Genomic DNA, 18,527 nt, shown 5'->3' with positions numbered 1-18,527 from the left:
CAAAAGGTTTAATCAAACACTATTAGCCAGAAAGAGCGGAAAGGCATACAATGTTAATGGGAGTGTAAATGTGTACATTGTCTATGGAGGGCAGTTTAACCATACTTATCAAAGAAATGAAGATACATAATCTTGGACCCGGAAATTCCTCTACATAAACCAGCACAGTTGCAAGTTCAAGGGCAGCCACTGTAGCATTGTTAATAATATCAAAAGATCGGAAACAACTCCAAGTCCATCATCAAGAAATGGGATAATAAAGTACAATCATAAGCTAGAATGAAAAGGAATGAAAGCATAGTACAGTATTCTAGCATCTGTGTAAAATTAAATTTCAAAAAGCATATATACTAAATGCAATATGATATTTCTGGATTGGGTCCTGGAAAAGTAAAGGGTAACAGCAGAAAAACCAGTGAAATCCAAGTAAACTATGCAGTTTAGTTTCACAATATAACCTTTTGGATTTTACTCTATGGGCATGTATTAGCTATTTAAAACATAAAATTTTATTTTTTTTTAATCCTTACCTGAGGGTATTTTTTTCCCCATTGATATTTAGAGAGAGTAGAAGGGAGAAGTAGAGACAGACAGAAAGAGAGAAACATCAATGTGAGAGAGACATCAATTGGGCCAGGGATCATGACTGCAACCAAAGTATGTGCCCTTGACTGAAATCGAACCTGTGACCCTTCAGTCCACAGGCCGATGCTCTAACCACTGAGCAACTGGCTAGGGCCTAAACTTTAATTTTTTAAAAACCTAATTACTTTATGATTGAATTTACACCATCCATGGTATCCATATCCTTCTATATATCACTAATGAGAAATATCAAGTATACATGTACTGCTTTAACACTTCTAATATTGCCACTATTGCACCTAAATACACTCCTGCCTCACCTACTAGATTTTAGGTCCTTAAAGGTAGGGGCCTTGTCAACTCATCTCTGTACTCATAGAATCTGGAGACTACAAGGTGGGACAAAAGTAGGTCTCCAGATGTGAGTCCAAGAAACACAGAGTTTATTCTTCTATTTTTATTTATTAGTGATTGCATTATTAAACCTACCTTTGCCCCACCCTATATGTCATGAGGTAAGACTTCAACAAATCAGATCCAAAATTATGTCTGGTCTAGTGATCTTTTTTTTGAAATTTTCTATTTCAAATGTCAAACAATTCTTTTCGGGGTTTCCTTCAATCCTGGGTTCACAATGACATAGAAGAGAAAAGTTAGGGGCAGAGAAGGGTGAAGTAATAATTCTCACTGAGGATTTGGTTAGGAAAACAGAGAGAGACATTTCAGATAAACTATCCTCCAACTGAACTTTCTAACCATTTCACTGTGCTGGGAGCTGCAAGGAACATGGAGATAGATGAGATCCTGTCTTTGCAGTAGAAGTTAGGCATAATTAACTTAATGCCAACACTTGTAAAGGTGAAACTATGAAACTGCCTAGGATTTCCAAAAATGTTTTACACAAAGGCGATTAAAATGCTTTTCAAAAAACTATCTATTTTGCAATATAAGATAATAATAAAACTCCAATTTAACGAAGTGTCGGTTTTCTATGTCTTCTCAGGAAAAGAGCTCATGGGCGCCACGCTAAAGAATAGTCAAAGAAAAAATTCTAGCCTTAAACCCCATCAAAAACCTAATTTTCTAAGTATTAAAAATACAAAAGATAAACTACTTAGGAAATACTCTGAGGTCCCTGAATAGGTAAAGAAATACTAAAGTTTCTCAGAAACGCATCGCTAGTGATATCCCACCTCCACAAATTCAGGGCTTGGAGCTGAGTGTCATAAAGTAACACAACCTTGGGCAAACCTTTGATCTCTGGGAATACCCATTTTTCATCTATAAAATGAACAGATGCCAGCTAAGGCTCCTTCCTGGTCTAAAATGCTATTAGCTCTCTTTTCCTTCACACCCCAAATATAAACTAAGGCCTTGCAGTCCTTTCATACTAACAGACCCACCAACACATGCATTTGTCTGTGTGTACTGGGGAAGGAGCTACCTGTAATACTTCCTCCCTATTCCTAGAAGGGCCTAACATACCCCCAAAAAAATATTTGATTACAAATGGGTGCCATATAGAAGCAGTTCTCTATTCAACTCTATGTTGAAATTACATGAAAACGTGCATGCTGTACAGTGAAACAGCTGTTCAATTGTGCATTCATTCATGTTTAGAATTATAAAAGCTTCTAACTTGGTTTTCATCTATCTTTTATGGACGAGTCAGTCCACATGTAACTTCTCCTGAAAGTTATATTGGTATTTTTGTCTTGTCCACCACTTTTCATAGCATAGGAAAAAGATGAAAATGGAGCAAGTTGCAGGCGTACTCATCCATGTTTAAAGATATATGGATTATCAATGGGCAGTTTTGTTCCCATTTATTTACAATAATCCTTACCTCTGACCTACTGGCTTGAAAGGTGATTGTGTAAAAAGCAGAACAAAGGCCTGTGAGTAGGAGCTAAGAACATGGTATAGTATTTACTGAGGGTTTAATTATATCTGTCAGTTGACTTCTTTTTCCGAAACACAGAAATAACATTGCACTGTTAGCAAATATGGTTTTCTTGTAAGGAAGTTGTTTTTCCCTAAATAACCAGCATTTCATGGTGTAGGTCCCTTATAAATACTAACGGGGACAAAGAAGAGTTTTCTAAGATACGCACAAGTAAGTTCAAATTTTCACAGTGAAAGCTATGGTTGAGTGAATGTGAATATGAAATAATATCCACCTGTAGGATTAGCCTGAGAGGCCTTCCTGAGGAAATGAACTTGAATGTGTTTCAAAGGAGGATAGGGTGGCTGACAGGTGGTGAAGAAAGGGAAATTCCAGGCAAGGAAAAGGTTGTGCGCAAAAGCTGCCTCTGTGGTTTCTCAAGAAGCAGAGTCACAAAGCGATCTGGTGTGTGGCAGCGATTACTTCAGTCGTTAGGACAAACTGAAGGAGGATTGACTGTTACTTCACACTCCTAACCTCGGTCTTCTCGTCTGCTGGAGCAGGCTGGACTCAGGTTTTTCTGGTCTGTGCAGCTGAGCACTTGCTCCCTAAGAGGCAGCACACTGGCACCCAGCACTCCGGCAACCCTGCGAGGCCTGTGGCTTATCAGCCCCGTTAGATAAATGAAAAGAGCGAGGCTCAGAATCCCGATGAGGCCTCCGGTTACAGGGTTTTAGAAAGTAAAGGAAATATGCATAACTTTTGTAGAGAAAGAAGTAGCATATGAAGACTGACAACTTCAAAAGTCAGAGCTCTTGACCATAATCAATCGAAATCATTTTTACATTCTCCTCTTAAGAGATCAAAAGAACATAGAGCTATATTAGTCTTCCCCGTCATGCCAACCAATCAAAGGAAAGGAAAAGGGTGTATATACCATCTTTACTCTGAAGAATGTCCTTTAAGGAAAACCAAAGGAGGCACTCTGCCTATTCCTGCCGTAGTGGCTCTCATTTAATTATGTATTCCCTCTCCCTGTGGTGTCCGTAATGAGGTGGGTGTTGTGTTGAATGTACAACACATTCTTTAGCCATTAGAACAGAGATTAGCAGCTAACTGAAGAGGCCTTCCAAACCTCAGAAGCAATTAAGACAACCCTCACAGCCAACTTTACCTCCAATGCACAAATTCTCAAGAGAGGTGTCACTTTTATACAAAAGCTCAGTGGACATTATCATAATTTACTTGTAACTATTTAATTGCAGAATTTTCTATGTATAAATTCAAATCTGTTAGCAAAATATAGTCCAAAAAATAAAACCAGTCTTAAAGAAAAAATTTTAAGACTAAGTATTAGAACTTAATGAGGTCTACTTATTTATAAACAAGTTGGTTCTTCAAATTTAGCTCCTCCCCATACCATTTCTTTAGATAAACATGTGGAGTTAAAGAACCTGCCCACTACCGATGGGAGTCCCTGGTAAAACAACTTGGGAGTATCTCTTACACTACCCCCTGACCCGGCAACTGCCTGGAGAAACATATGGCCGTGTGCACAGAGCCAAAGACAGGGCCTTATTTGTACTCAGGTTCCATCAAAAACAACCTAGAAGCTCGGCAATAGGAAAATGTTAAAACACACACACACACACACACACACACACACACACAAAACAAAAACAACTATACAATATTCCTGACTAGTCTATATAACATTAAGCAGCAGTTTAAAAGGATGAACTAAATTTACATGAACTAACATGGACAGATCTCCAAAGCATGTCACTGAATGAAAAGAAAAGTTACTGGATACCAATTATGTGAAGTTTGTTTGCTTGTTTTCATCCTACCTGAGAATATGTTTTATTAATTTTAGAAAAAGGAAGAGAGGGAGGGAGAGGAAGAGGGAGAGAGAAATATCAATGTCACAGAGAAACATCGATCGGTTGCCTCCCATACATGCCCCGACCAGGGTCAAACCCGCAACCTAAGTATGTGCCCAGACTGGGAATCAAACCTGCAGCCTTGTGGTGTACGGGATGATGCTCCAACCTACTGAGTCACGTGGCCAGGGCTATTATGTGAAGTTTTAAGACACAAAAATACAATACTATCTATAATAATAAAAGGGTAATATGCTAATTAGACCAGATGTCCTTCTGGACGAAGCTGGGGCCAGAGCAAAAGCCTGGGTCCCAGGTGCCTGCCAGTGGTCAGAGGAAAACCCGGGTCCCAGATGCCAGAGGGAAGCTGGTGCCGGCAGCCAGGGGAAGAAGGCCTACTCTTGCACAAATTTTTGTGCATCAGGGCTCTAGTTATATTATAGAACAGCCAATCAACAAAGTGTTTGCCTCTGGAGAGCTACCAGAGAAACCAGGAAGGGGTTAAGAAACGAGGAATAAACCTTATAGACTAATTTATTAATTCTACTAGAGGCCTGGTGCACAAAAATTTGTGCACTCGGGGGGTTCTCTCAGCTTGGCCTGTGCCCTCGCAGTCTGGGAACCTTGGGGGATGACCACCTGCTGGTTTAGGCCCGCTCCCTGGGGAACTGGGCCTAAGCTGACAGTCAGACATCACTCTGGCAGCCCAGCAGCCCTCGGGGGATGTCCACTTGCCAGCGGGAAGCAGGCCTAAGCTGCAGTCGGACATCCTTAGTGCTGCTGAGGAGGCGGGAGAGGCTCCTACCACCACCGCTGTACTGGCAGCCGTCAGCCTGGCTTGTCGCTAAGCAGAGCTCCCCCTGTGGGAGCGCACTGACCACCAGGGGGCAGCTCCTGCATTGAGCGTCTGCCCCCTGGTGGTCAGTGTGTGTCATAGTGACCAGTCATTCCCAGTCTTTCTGCTATTAGGGTCAGTTTGCATATTACCCTTTTATTATATAGGACAGAGGCCTGGTGCATGAGTGGGGGCCGGCTGGTTTGCCCTGAAGGGTGTCCCGGATCAGGGTGGGGGTCCCGCTTGGGTGCCTGGCCAGCCTGGGTGAGGGGCTGATGGCTGTTTGCAGGCTGGTCACACCCCCTTCAGGGTGGGGGTCCCCACTGGGGTGCCTGGCCAGTCTGGGTGAGGGGCTGAGGGCCATTTTCAGGCTGGCCAAGCCCCCTGGCGACGGAAGCTCCCAGCCTCTCCTTTTTTTCTTCTTTTTTTTATTCTGGGATTTATTTACCTTCTATAATTGAAACTTTGTTGCCTTCATTGGAGCTCAGAGCCAGCTCCTGCTCGCTCCAGCTCTGTGGTCACGGCCGGCTGAAAGCAGGTATCTGGGGTTTATTTATCTTCTATAATTGAAACTTTGTTGCCTTCAGTGGAGCTCAGAGCTGGCCAGGAAACTTGGCTTCCTCCGTCACTGGAGCAACCAAGCCTCCTGCTCACTTCAGCTCCGTGGCTTCCGGCCGCCATCTTGGTTGGGTTAATTTGCATATAGTTTGCTCTGATTGGCTGGTGGGCATGGCTTAAGGCGTAGCGAAGGTATGGTCAATTTGCATGTTTGTCTTTTATTAGATTAGATTAAAAATTAATTTTGAAAATCATATCACAAGGGCTTTATAGGGTTATTAAGTGAGTTAGTATTAAAGAATAAGGTGAAAAAAAAAGAATAAGGTGAAATAAAGATATCTCTGCAACCACTGCTAAATTAAAAGCTAATCAAATGCAAGAGACAAACTACCAGGAGCAACTGCAATATCACAAATGAAGCTAGGGGCTTTTTTGACGAAGAACAGAAGACTGTCAACTTAAATGGCCACAGTTGGTGTAACTAATTATTATTAGTGTGAGCCTCTACACATATTCTTTTTCCCAGGCTAGAAACTTGGCAGTAATTGAAAGAGAACCTGATACAGAAATGTTAAAATTATGTTATCATCACTAAACTAAAACAGTCATGCTCCCTTTAACCCCTTAGAATCCTTCACCATCAGTAGTCTATGTTGATGTGAGAATACAATCTGAAATTTTTAATAAAGGTCAGCTTATGATAACAATAATAAGGAGGGGCCCCTTCATGCACTGGACTCTCCATAAAATCAGGGTCTAGATGGGCAACCTTCACCTTCTCTATTTCCAACATTGTCAGCGAACTATCAGCCAAGCCGTCTTTTACACAACCATCTATCTGTATTCCTCAGGTGGGGAGAATGAATTCTCAATTCAGAGAATTGCATCACCAATATTATATCCATCCATAACAGATGCTGGAGTGATGAGGGAGGGAGGGAGGGAGGGAGGGAGGGAGGGAGGGAGGAAACGGGAAGACTTTGTTATTATAATACATATCATTAATGTAAGATTTGTTTTAAATACAACCAAGTGCATCTTTCTCACTTTTAGTTACTGCAATGCTGTAAGATCTAACAGAAAATAAAAACTAATTGTAGAACAGTAAATGTCTTCATTATATTGCTAAATATAAAAAGGAACTATTTTATAAAAGTTATCAACAGCGGATACAGTATAATCCAAATTTTGCTTTTAAAATATATACATGGTTACATAAAAGAACAAAAATAAAAGAAAATTACTAACATATTAGTCCTAAAGAACAAATGACCCAATTTTTCCCACAATAAACTGCATGAAAAAAGAAGGGAACAGAAAATGTTACAGAGTAAAAAAGACCTAAAAGAGGGGAATGCAATGTGTTAATCCTACAGGGATCCAGATTCCAACAAACTAACTGTAAAATGACATTTTTGAGACAATGGAGGAAACTGGACATAGACTATAGGACTAGCTAATAAATATTTAAAAATAATTGTTAATGTCATTAAGGTTAATGATACTGTGACTAATTTTTTTAAGTCATTATCTGTTAAAAATACTAACTGGAGTATTTATAGGGGACATGGTATAATACCTGGGCTATTTTAAAACTCCAATCAATCAATCAAAGCAGGGAAAAGATAGATGCAATAAGAATGACAAAATATCTATAAATGTTAAAGCTGGAAGATGGGTACATGGGGCCTCATTGTACTATTCCCTCTACTTTTGTGTATGTTTAAAAATCTCACAAATGAAAAGTAAAAATGCAAGCAGGGATAGTTATCTCTGGGTGGTAGAGACTGAGTGATCTGGTGGGAACTGGTGACTTTTACTTTGATCTGTGTGCCTTTTAGAAACATCCAGATTTTATACAATAAATATTAATTGCTTTGGTTACTTGGGGAAACAAAGGTTCCTCTTTTAATAGATGGATGGATGGTTCTTTCAATGCCCACCCCGATGGATTTAATTCTCCCTCTATGCATTTTACTTGTATTTCCACTACAGGCCTTAATACATTTGGTAATTTATTATAACAATTTTTAATTATGTCTTGTCTTCCCCTCTAGAAAAACAACTTGATCACAAGGGGAATTTCTTTTTGTATTTCTGCTTGAAGCAAAAAGATCTCTCTATATAACAGTTGTCAAATAATTCTTTACTTAAAATTGAATTAACTGTTCCACTAATAAATCCAGGGAAGAAACAAGTGGCAACAGAAGTAAAATATCTTACCGCTTGTAACTACAAAAGCCTTAAGGCAGGAACATGCCCAGAGGTCCCTATACAAAGACCAGTATCTATCAAATCAACCTAGTGAATTCCTCAAACTATTTATTTTTCAATTAACGAGGGGGGGGGGCATCATTCAGCAAAGAAAATGGTCATTTATTGAATTAAGTTACAAACTTTAAAAAAAAAAAAAAAATTCCCTGAGAAGAAAATCAGTGATTAGTTCCTCAGTAAGCATTCATTATTTAACCTCCTTAAGACTCATCTACAGTACCCATCAGTCCTTTTTTTTTTTAATTAAGGAAACCATTTTGGAAAGAACGCAGAGCTAGTCATGTGCTGAGACAAACAATGGTTTGGAAACTTCTCTTGCTCTGAAGAGGCTTGCATCCTGTGGAAGGGCTGCACTATACACCTCTCGTGTTTTCAAGTTGCTGGAGACCTTAATATGTGCAGATGTGAGCAGTAGCCTATTCATCTCTCCATTATCTTGCTTAAAAATCATTTCCAAAAGAACACAATAAAGCCCTCCTCCCAGGAGTACCAAGACCCCAAGAACATGGCCTACTGGACTTCACCAGCATATGGCCTTAATTTTGCATGCATTATTTTGATGAAAGCCACTCAAATAACAGTGAAGATATTTACAACTTCCTTTTACATCCTATCTAATAAAGTGGTGATAGGCAAATTGACCATCACCCCAACACACAAGATGGCCGCCCCCATGTGGACACAAGATGGCCAGCAGGGGAGGGCAGTTGGGGGCGACCAGGCCAACAGGGGAGGGCAGTTGGGGGCGACCAGGCTGTCAAAGGCGGAAAGTTAGGGGTGACCAGGCCAGCAGGGAAGGGCAGTTCGGGGCAACCAGGTCTGCAGGGGAGGGCAGTTGGGGGCGACCAGGCCTGCAGGGGAGGCAGTTGGGGGTGACCAGGCCAGCAGGATAGCAGTTAGGTGTCAATCAGGCTGGCAGGCAGGCAAGCGGTTGGGAGCCAGCAGTCCTGGATTGTGAAAGGGATGTCTGACTGCCTGTTTAGGCCAGGATCGGGCCTAAACAGGCAGTTGGACATCCCTCGAGGGGTCCCAGATTGGAGAGGGTGCAGGCTGGGCTGAGGGACACATCCCCTTTCCCCATGCACGAATTTTGTGCACCGGGCCTCTAGTCTAAAATATGCTTCAGTTTGACAAACATTAAATAAAGTCAGGTTTCAAACTCAAACCCCCACCACTAAGTTTCCCAAACCTTTTGAGAAACATCAGTATATCACAAAGAAATGGCAGGTGCAAGCTCTCCACAAGTTTCATCTCTAGTTCCACCCTGTGATCTGGTCCCAGAAGCCAGGTCTTCACAAATGCATTCACCCACCCAATTTATGAAGTCAGGCCAGAGCAGGAGGGGAGGGCAGAGCTCTGCACAATCCCCACCCTGACCGCCACCATATTTACATACACAGTTCGTGTTCTTACTTCTCTATTTTCTGATTCCTTACTTTACATGTTTGTCCAAATCACTCCTATCAGCAAAGTTTAAATTAACTAGACAGTCAAGAAAGGGTCACCTGGTAGCATCACGAAGAATTGTACTTGTACAAATCCAGGGCTCAGAAAATGACTTGAGGTATGTACTAAGAAATAAGGCACTCTTCCAACCATGTGTGCTATTTGCCACTAGAATGAGCTTAAAAGAGGCATCTCTCTATTTGAGGTGGACCGCTGCACTCTAAATTTCTGAAGAACGTCAAGATAAGGATTCAGTGAGAATAAACTGTCCTTATGGAAGAGAAGAGGGTATGATGACATTAGTAAATGTGAAGGGGTCATATCACAGTTCTGCAGGCTGATAAAAATGTTTGCTAGGCAAAAAAATTTCATCAATTTTCTTTTTTCAAGAACAAAGAAGGCTATGCATAATAAATAAGCATCATAAAATAATTCTGAGATGACCTCAAGGCATGCCAAACTCAATTCAAATTAATCATGGCCAAAGATAAAAGGAAAACTCTGCAATCATCCCTTTGCTACTCTAAATATTTAATATTTTCATTATATTTAGCATTTAGTTCATACAATTTCATCTAGTGTTTATCTTAAAAAGTTATCTCCATTTTGTACCCTCAGTGCCACCATGAAACTTCAATTTAGGTTGACACAAAGAATCTAACAAGTCTACTAAAGGTAAACATTTCAGTTATATTCGTCCTAGAGTTAATATATTCAAAGTACCATTATTATTTAAGTCACTGTCTTTGTCACTGGCACAGCATTTCTTTTATGTTGTAATGAAAACATAATTTGCTAGAATAACGAGGAAAAGAGAGATAGGGTGCACCATGTCAATGGACATGAGAGGGTACATGCCCTTACCCTCTCGTGTCCATTTTTAACCGACCTCTGAATCTTCTATCATCATTCTATGGCCTGGTTGGCCAATGGAAGGCATTATGATTATTAGGTTTCTTGCTTCTACCACATATAACAAGAAAAGTCTAGGAGTGTTTTTTCACTTATTAAATAGTTGGAACTTCGCATAAAACAACAAAAAGTATGTCTTTACTTTTGTGTATTCTACCAGCAAGCTATCAGTTTAAGTAAATGTGATCCATGTTATTCTTTTTTATTTTATTTTGTAAAAAAGGAAGAAGTTGAGAGTTTTTTAAATTTCCTCAATTAAAATCTGAAGTCTGGGATGCAATAACTAAACTGAAATAACTGAAAAATTTAAATAATATCTTACCTACCTATGACTACATAATTATCTATATAAGAAGGGGAGCCCTAACTGGTTTGGCTCAGTGGATAGAGCGTCGGCCTGCGAACTCAAGGGTCCCAGGTTCGATTCCAGTCAAGGGCATGTACCTTGGTTGCGGGCACATCCCCAGTAGGGGGTGTGAAGGAGGCAGCTGATCAATGTTTCTGACTCTCTATCTCTCTCCCTTCCTCTCTGTGAAAAATCAATAAAATATATTTTTTTTAAAAAGAAGGGGAAAATCCAAAATAAAAATATAATACTTGGGAAAATGCTTAATGTAGTTAGATATCATTATCAATTCTTGGGATAACATCACTCTATGTTTCTTGCTAGGTATTTACAAAGAATATAGCAATTTTTAAAAATTGTAAAGGAAAGGGAAAAGGTGTGCTTTCTTCATTTACTTTTATAGTTCTAGAACAATACTACTAAAAAATAAGTAAAAAGATATAAGAATGACAGATTTAATAAGATACACATAGAGCTACATATAAAACACAAGGTTTTGTGGGTTGGGTTTTGGTTTGTCAGACATTCTGGATTTTTGTTTTCTTTCAGAGGAAGGGAATTGCTTAGGTATCCCTTACGTGGAGAGCACTTTAGGAAAGAGCACGACCCATTCAGAAGGCCAAGGAAGAGTCAGGCCAGCAACAGGTCTAGAAAACTGTTCCATCATGGCCTCCCTCGTCTGTTGTCTGAGTAGACCTGAGCAAGTACGAATGCCTAAGAGAAAAATCCCCCACCCAACCTGCAGTACCAGCCTCCTCAGATATGACTGCCATTAAACAAAAAATGAGTTAAGTCTCAGGTTATTAAGCTAAGCAACTAATTCAAAAAACAAGGTGTAGCTGCTATGACGTCAAAGCTTAAACAAGCTTGGCTTCCTAAGAAAACTAAAACTTACGGCCCATGCTAAAACTGTCACACGCAAGTATATCAACCAGCAGTTATTTATTCAAAAGTGTTAAAGTACCATAAGACATACAGAGACAGCACTGAAGGTGCACATTTCTACACGATGCTCAGGAGGGGGAAAAAACAATCTCGAAAACAACTTTACAAGACTGAGATGGAAACCACTGAGCACTCCATAATGCGCACTGATTTTTCTTCTCTCACAGAGTACCTGAGCTACAGCTACCTTCATGGAGCATGCCTGGCAGGCTGCTGCTCACCGCTAAGGAATTCTACATTCCCAAAGACACATTTTCATTTGGTTGCTAATAAAAAACGTGGGCTCTTCATGGATAAAAATTACAGAGACCTAAAATTCTTTCTCAGATTCCACCTCTATTAAAAAAGAATGACGCTGGGAATCGTCAAATAAGTGCCAGAAGCAAAGTGTCCTTATGTAGTTTAAAAACATTCTCAGAAATAATCATTCCCCAATTTCTCCTACTGAAATTCAAGAAGGTCAGAAATAGCAAGCCACTTTGAGAGCAGTGCTCCAATTACCCAGCGGACTTCAGGAAAGAAGCCCTAAGCTCTGAGCAAGGGTGGCAAGGGGTGAGGTGCTCAGATAACCTTGACCACCCTGGGGGATGCAGTGGTCAGAGGAGCTGACTCCTCAGGCAACTGGCTTCTGCTCCTGACAAAGCAGCAAAGAAAAAACCCAAGACCTTTGTTTCAGCATCTGGCTGAGATGAAGGTTAAGTACAAAGTAAGAAAACCAAAGAAACCTCACAACCCAAACCACTTGTTTTATCTGAATTTACGAGTTGAGCATATTATAGCATTTTCAGCCTACAAAAAAAAAGTCTCTTTCAATCAAAGTAAGCTGTTATTCTTCTCAATGAGAATACCCTTTTAAACTAATGAAAATATTTGAGAAACGTCCACTAAAACATTAGGATAGGCCTAGGACAGAACTGGGTTTCTACCTAGCAGTACCCAAGTACAATCACTACATGATCAAATGCAAGTGTCTGTCAAACAGTAGATCATCCAACCATCTCAGAATTTTTCAGGATAAGCTTTCAGGATATTCCAAACTAATGTATCAAGGTTAACGGGATTCGTATTTAGAACGTGATAAATTCCAATCACAATTTAAGAAACACAGGTTTTTTGAAATGCATTTACTATGGAGCAGAAACATAAACATGAACAAAAAAACCTTCACATTACTAATTTAAGTAGCCAGAAAAATATCTGAACTATTTTATCTATAAAGATGGAAACAGGGGTTTCCTCTCTTCTGCCTCTCAGAAGTAAAACAATAAAAGAGGAAAAAACAATGGGGGGAAAAATAGGATCCACATTTGCTAAATCACAATTTTGCTATAAGCAGCTGGCCTTCTAAGAATGAACACTTGAGTGACATTCCCTTCCCCCAACAGACTTAGTGACTAATCCACCAACTCACCCTTTTCCACTTCAAAGTTCTTGCCTTTGAGTCCAACTTGAGGTATTCTTTCAAAACCTAGATTAAAATAATTATAAAGTTTAGTATAACAAGGTTCTTTTCAACATTTGAAAAGCAAACAATGGTACCTCATAGAAATAAAAAGGGGAAAATCACTACTACAAATAAAACCGTAATTGCAAAATGTACTTTACCTGTAAAACCCTCTTTCATTTGTAAACTCTCTATGTACAGTTCAACACATTGAAATTTAAGTCAACTAATAACCACTCCCACTTAACAAATTCTTAAACCTGGCTATTCAGTATCTACACAAATGGGAAGAAATCCAAGGACTTGAATGAGTAAGAACCTCCCCCAACTAGGTGACTTTGATGTAGTTAGTCCATCATCTGCCTATGGCAACCACTATTCCAAACCAGTGGTTCTCAATAGGGGGCAACCCAGGAGACATTATGAAATGCCAGGACATTTGTGGTAATCACAACAGAGGGGGGAGATATGCTACTGGCATTTAAAGGGTAGAAGTCAGGAGTGCTGTCAACCACCCTACAATGCACAGCACAGCCTCCATTACAAACAATTATCCAGCCCAAAATGTCAATAATCCTAAGGTTGAGAAGCTCTGTTCCAAAGCAGCCAGCCATCGTGATAACTGATAAATTCTACAGTTCTCACACTGGTCACTTCAGGTAGGTTTATAAGCTACAGTCATAAGCATCTCCTGTGACTGCTAAGCTTATTATTAGTTCAAAGAACGCACAAACGTGGTCAATATTAATAATTTACAGTACATGTACTATTCTAAAAATATTAAAATAAACCAGACTATACATGTCCATCAGAGCTTCCAAGAAACCAATTTTTAAATTTTTGCTGAGTTGAAACAGTATTTCAAATTATGTTACCTCCCAAACCCTGTTCCCAAACATAGAAAACAGAAGAGTAAAAAGAACAAGACCTTAGTCTCCCTCACAGATATTCCCAATTCCTGGTGGGGACAAGAAGGAAAATTCCTCTTCCCAGCCTATCACCTTGGATATTAGGGCTCCCACCTTTATTCAGCCAAATATAAAAGCACTTCACAGCTTACTTTAACTGCATGCAAAACGAGACTTACTGAGGGACTACTCTGTCCCCACACTATGATCTTATATCAGGACGACCCTGCAACAGGTCTTTTCTACCCTACCATCATCAAATGGTTTGCACAGCAGAAGAAAACTTGGGGGGAAAGAAACTTATAAAAGGATATTCTGAGTCAGATATTCCAGGTAATAAAATTAGCATTTTTTATATAATTGGTCTACAGATTGCTCCCACAGAATGGGTCAAGGAACTTCTAACACTCAAAATACATACTTTGTTTTGTTAATCGTAATGGCCAAAGACACCAGGTGTTACCAGAAAGTCAGACCTGGTCCTTAAGTTTGGCTAGAAAGTCACAGAGGCAGAAGAAGTGAGCCAGCTGGGCTGCATGGACTCAGAAAGCAAAAGTATGCACCTTGATGAAAGAAACGGGAGGAAAGGCATAGGGTATGCTCTAAAGCAGCGGTTGCCAACTGGTGGTCTGCGGACCACGTCTGTGAGGCCGGAAAGGTTGGCAACCACTGCTCTAAAGAGAGAGCACACCTGAGGGAAGAAGGGGGAAGAAGGGTCCTTCCTCTTCAGGGGTTTTATCTGTTTCCCAAAGGCGGGATTTTAAGGGAAATCTCAGGGAAGGATTTCAATAGCATATTCATCAGCTTTCCAGGTGTGTTCCTTTAGGGTTGTGGTCTCTACTGACTGGTACAACGGGGTCAATAGTCATTGCAGCTGGCCCTTAAATCAGCCATGGAGTAGCTTCATTTGATTTTGCTGCTTTTACAGGCCTAGAGCTGAAACACAGCTGAGGCCTAATTGTTATCTCTATTATGACCAAAACTCTGTTTCTGTGGTCAACAGACCCGAGGCTTTGTTTCTAAGAATATTTGATGCAGACCAGAACCTCACTGTCCTGGGGGCTTAATGATTAAGGGAGTGGTCATGCAGGCTTGTATGGAAGTCATATGAGGCTATTCTCCGGCCCCCTTGTTCCTCCTCTAAGGGAGGAAACGTCAGGGGAGGGTCCCCTCCAAATCCCTTAACCAGCAATATGCTAGGGGAAGAAAGGTCACCTTGGGGATGAGGTCCCACCCTAATACTTGTTTTCCCAGTTTTGCCCATTGCTAGCACCCAGAGCATTACACACACACACACACACACACACACACACACAAGGGCCCAGAAATTACTAAGAAGGTTGAGAAATATTAGTGCGCAATATGAAATTTAACCCCTTCCTCCATTTTTCTAGATCTAAATTGATCTTTAAATAAAAACTGATCATAAAATTTCAAAACATAAACACTTCATTTTTTCCCTTCTCTCTCTCAGCAGTAAAATATATTCTGTTCCAAAAAAGAAAGGTTGCTCAATTTCCTGTCAGAAGCAATCCGGAGAAGGCCACCTACACTGTAAAAGCAGCGAGAGAGAAAAATAAAATGCTGAAGAAAAGCCTGTATGTGTGGGTGTATACTAAGTGCAATGTAACTGCTGCTCTGGGTTTCTAAAAGCTTTATTCCTTGAGCCTTCTGAGAAATGTGGAAATTAGTGTAACTGCTAAGGAGAAGTTTGTCCTCCAACCTATTTAAGGAAAACAAGCCCTCTGATGGACTTTAGTTCTACCAAAGAAACGAAGGTATGGGGTGGGCATGGGCAATTCAAGGCCTGTAACCCATGATTTTCTATACTGAGGGGGAAAGAGAGATTCTACCAATCAGACAACTGACAAGTGCTGTTCTCAGAAAGAGAAGGCTGCTGTGACAGTTCATCTACTCCCCACAGCTACCCTCCCCCGATTCCAAATCACACATAATATGCTTAGTCCCAATATGCGTAATCCCAAACCTGTGGGGCTAACCATTCACAAACATAGGCATGAGCTGACTACATATGAATTAGTAGAGCACCACATTTGCCACTCTACCAAATTCCCCTTACCCTGCTGAAAGTTTCTGAAAACTCTGAATTCTAAGACAGCAATCAACCAGCCCAACACCTTTTACTAAAAACCTATTGAAACATGCTCAGTTCTGGGATAGAAGCAGTGTGGTGGAAAAAAAGAAAGCTTAAACAGCTCACCAGTGAACAGTGCAGAAAAGAATAGCATAACAAAGTAAGTTCAAATGCAGCATTATCACAGAATTGCATCGCAGTAAAATGCCATCTTTCTGTAAACCAGACTTTCCCACTGAAAGAAGTAATTTGTTGCAAAAGGCAAACATAGGTAATGGGAAATAAAGAATGGGCAAGGAAAATAATGTATTAATGAGGTGATGAGGAATATCTACAAGCAGAATAGCAGAAGACAATCAATATACAACAGGAAGCCACACTGACAGGGCAGTTAAAAGTCAAGACAACTCAGAGAAGCAAACCCCTTAAAATGGTTTGTTTGATAAGCAAACAAATTTGAAGTACTAATCAACTAACAGAAGAGGGGGTCAGGGGGTGTCTAATTTAATAATCTCAGATCTTGCCGAAACCGGTTTGGCTCAGTGGATAGAGCGTCGGCCTGCGGACTGAAAGGTCCCAGGTTCGAGTCCGGTCAAGGGCATGTACCTGGGTTGCGGGCACATCCCCAGTGGGAGATGTGCAGGAGGCAGCTGATCGATGTTTCTCTCTCATCGATGTTTCTAACTCTCTATCTCTCTCCCTTCCTCTCTGTAAAAAATCAATAAAATATATTTTAAAAAAAATAATAATAATAATCTCAGATCTAACTACAAAAAAAGAAGTTGCTGGTGTGGCTGAGCATCAACTCATGAACCAGGAGGTCAGGGTTCCATTCCAGGTCAGGGCATATGCCCAGACTGTGGGCTGGATCCCCAGTGAGGGATGTGCAAGAGGCAGCAGATAGGTGATTCTCTCTCATCATTTATGTTTCTATCTCTCCCTTTCTCTCCCTTCCGCTCTGAAATCAATAAAAAATATATTTTTAAAAAGAAGTTGCCAGACTAGGACAAATAACTCGATTTCCCTGAATCAGTTGAGAGTAAGTAGCCAATATAATGGTCTATCACCCCTACAGTGTTTACTGAGTAACTTCTATACACAAGGACACTCTCCTACAAAGCTACAATTATGACCATCAAAATCCAGAAATTAACTGTGATATAGTACCATCATCTAATCCACAGACCAGATTTGCCTTTCTTCAGTTATCCCAATAATGTCCAACCCAGGATCTCACTTTGCACTTAGTATTCATAGCTTATTAGTCTATTTCAATCAAGAATTCCTTAGACTTTCCTTGACTTTCAAATCTTGACCATTTTGAAGATTCCAGGCCAGATTTGTAGAATGTTCCTTAATTAGAGTTTATTTGATACTTTCTTATGCTTAGACTCAAGCTATGAATTTTCAGCAGGAAAAGCTCCTCTCATTGTATTCTATCAGGTGCTGTTGAAACCAGCATCTGGCATTAAAAAGACAAGAGAAGTTATCCTGAGGAATTCTGAATGAAGAAAACACACTGGATAACGTAATCCATAGGCACCTGTTTCTCTCATCCTACTGTATTAAGCTGACATGATCACAAGACAAGCAGTAATTATCCTTGGGAGTTAAGGAAAAACAGCCCAGTTTTAAAAGAAATTTAAAATCTGAAAAAGAAATAAGAAAAAGAAATGTATTTTGTTAACATCAAAAAAGGAAAACTCTGAAACGTATCAGTTTCATTGTAAACTCCCAGATAATGAATTTTGGGTAAAGATCAATACAGCTACTTGAAAAATAAATCTTCCCAAGTTAATGTAATTTACTTGTTACTGAGCCAATCCACTTATCACGGGACTGCAAGACTTGTATTTTTTAACTTCAATGGATTTGACAACTCATGAGGACACAAGAAAAACGTTCTTCCCAGGAAAGTGCAAACCCAATGGTTCTGTGGCCCCAAGCTTCTTCTTCTTTGCCCTGCAGTTTGAAGCATAAAAATTCTACATGGACAGAGAGCGGCAAGCAAATAAATTGGCTAGGAAAAGGCTGTATGGTGATGACAAAAGAAGTCAGTCATTTTACAGGCTTATCTTCATCGTGAGGCTTCTTGGACTTAGTTAAAGTCACCTCTACCTACCCTTTAACTTGAGCCAAAAATTTAGGATTCATCCCCATTCCTTTCTTTCACACCCCTTTTTCATTCTGTCAAGACATAAATTTTACTTCCTGAAGACTATTTGAATCCTTTCTATTTCTCTATTGTCAACACCTTGGTCCAAGTCACAGTTATCTCTCAACTAGACAACTGCCCCAGATTCCTCATTAATCTCCTTTCTACCCGTAATCATTTTCCACAGAGTACTCAGACTGACTTTTAAAAAGGTTTACCTCTCGAAATGGCACTCTTCTAGAACAGATCGTCCTAA

At 40.1% G+C, this 18,527-nt stretch overlaps 1 protein-coding gene across 19 annotated transcripts in view; it reads right to left on the bottom strand.

The window, feature by feature from the left end:
- The window catches only part of SIPA1L1 (signal induced proliferation associated 1 like 1), a 322,135-nt gene that overhangs the window by 237,907 nt on the left and 65,701 nt on the right, over positions 1–18,527 (bottom strand). For all 19 annotated transcript variants that reach the window (XR_002831389.1, XM_023761346.1, XM_014463336.2 and 16 more), the window contains one exon: positions 13,081–13,137. The gene's annotated coding sequence lies outside the window, so the exon portion shown is untranslated. The remainder of the gene's footprint in view (positions 1–13,080; positions 13,138–18,527) is intronic.

Source organism: Myotis lucifugus, unplaced genomic scaffold, assembly GCF_000147115.1.
Source record: "Myotis lucifugus unplaced genomic scaffold, Myoluc2.0 scaffold_207, whole genome shotgun sequence".
NCBI lineage: Eukaryota > Metazoa > Chordata > Mammalia > Chiroptera > Vespertilionidae > Myotis > Myotis lucifugus.
The sequence above is the reverse complement of the archived record's forward strand: the minus strand, read 5'-3'. Positions and strand labels throughout refer to the sequence as shown.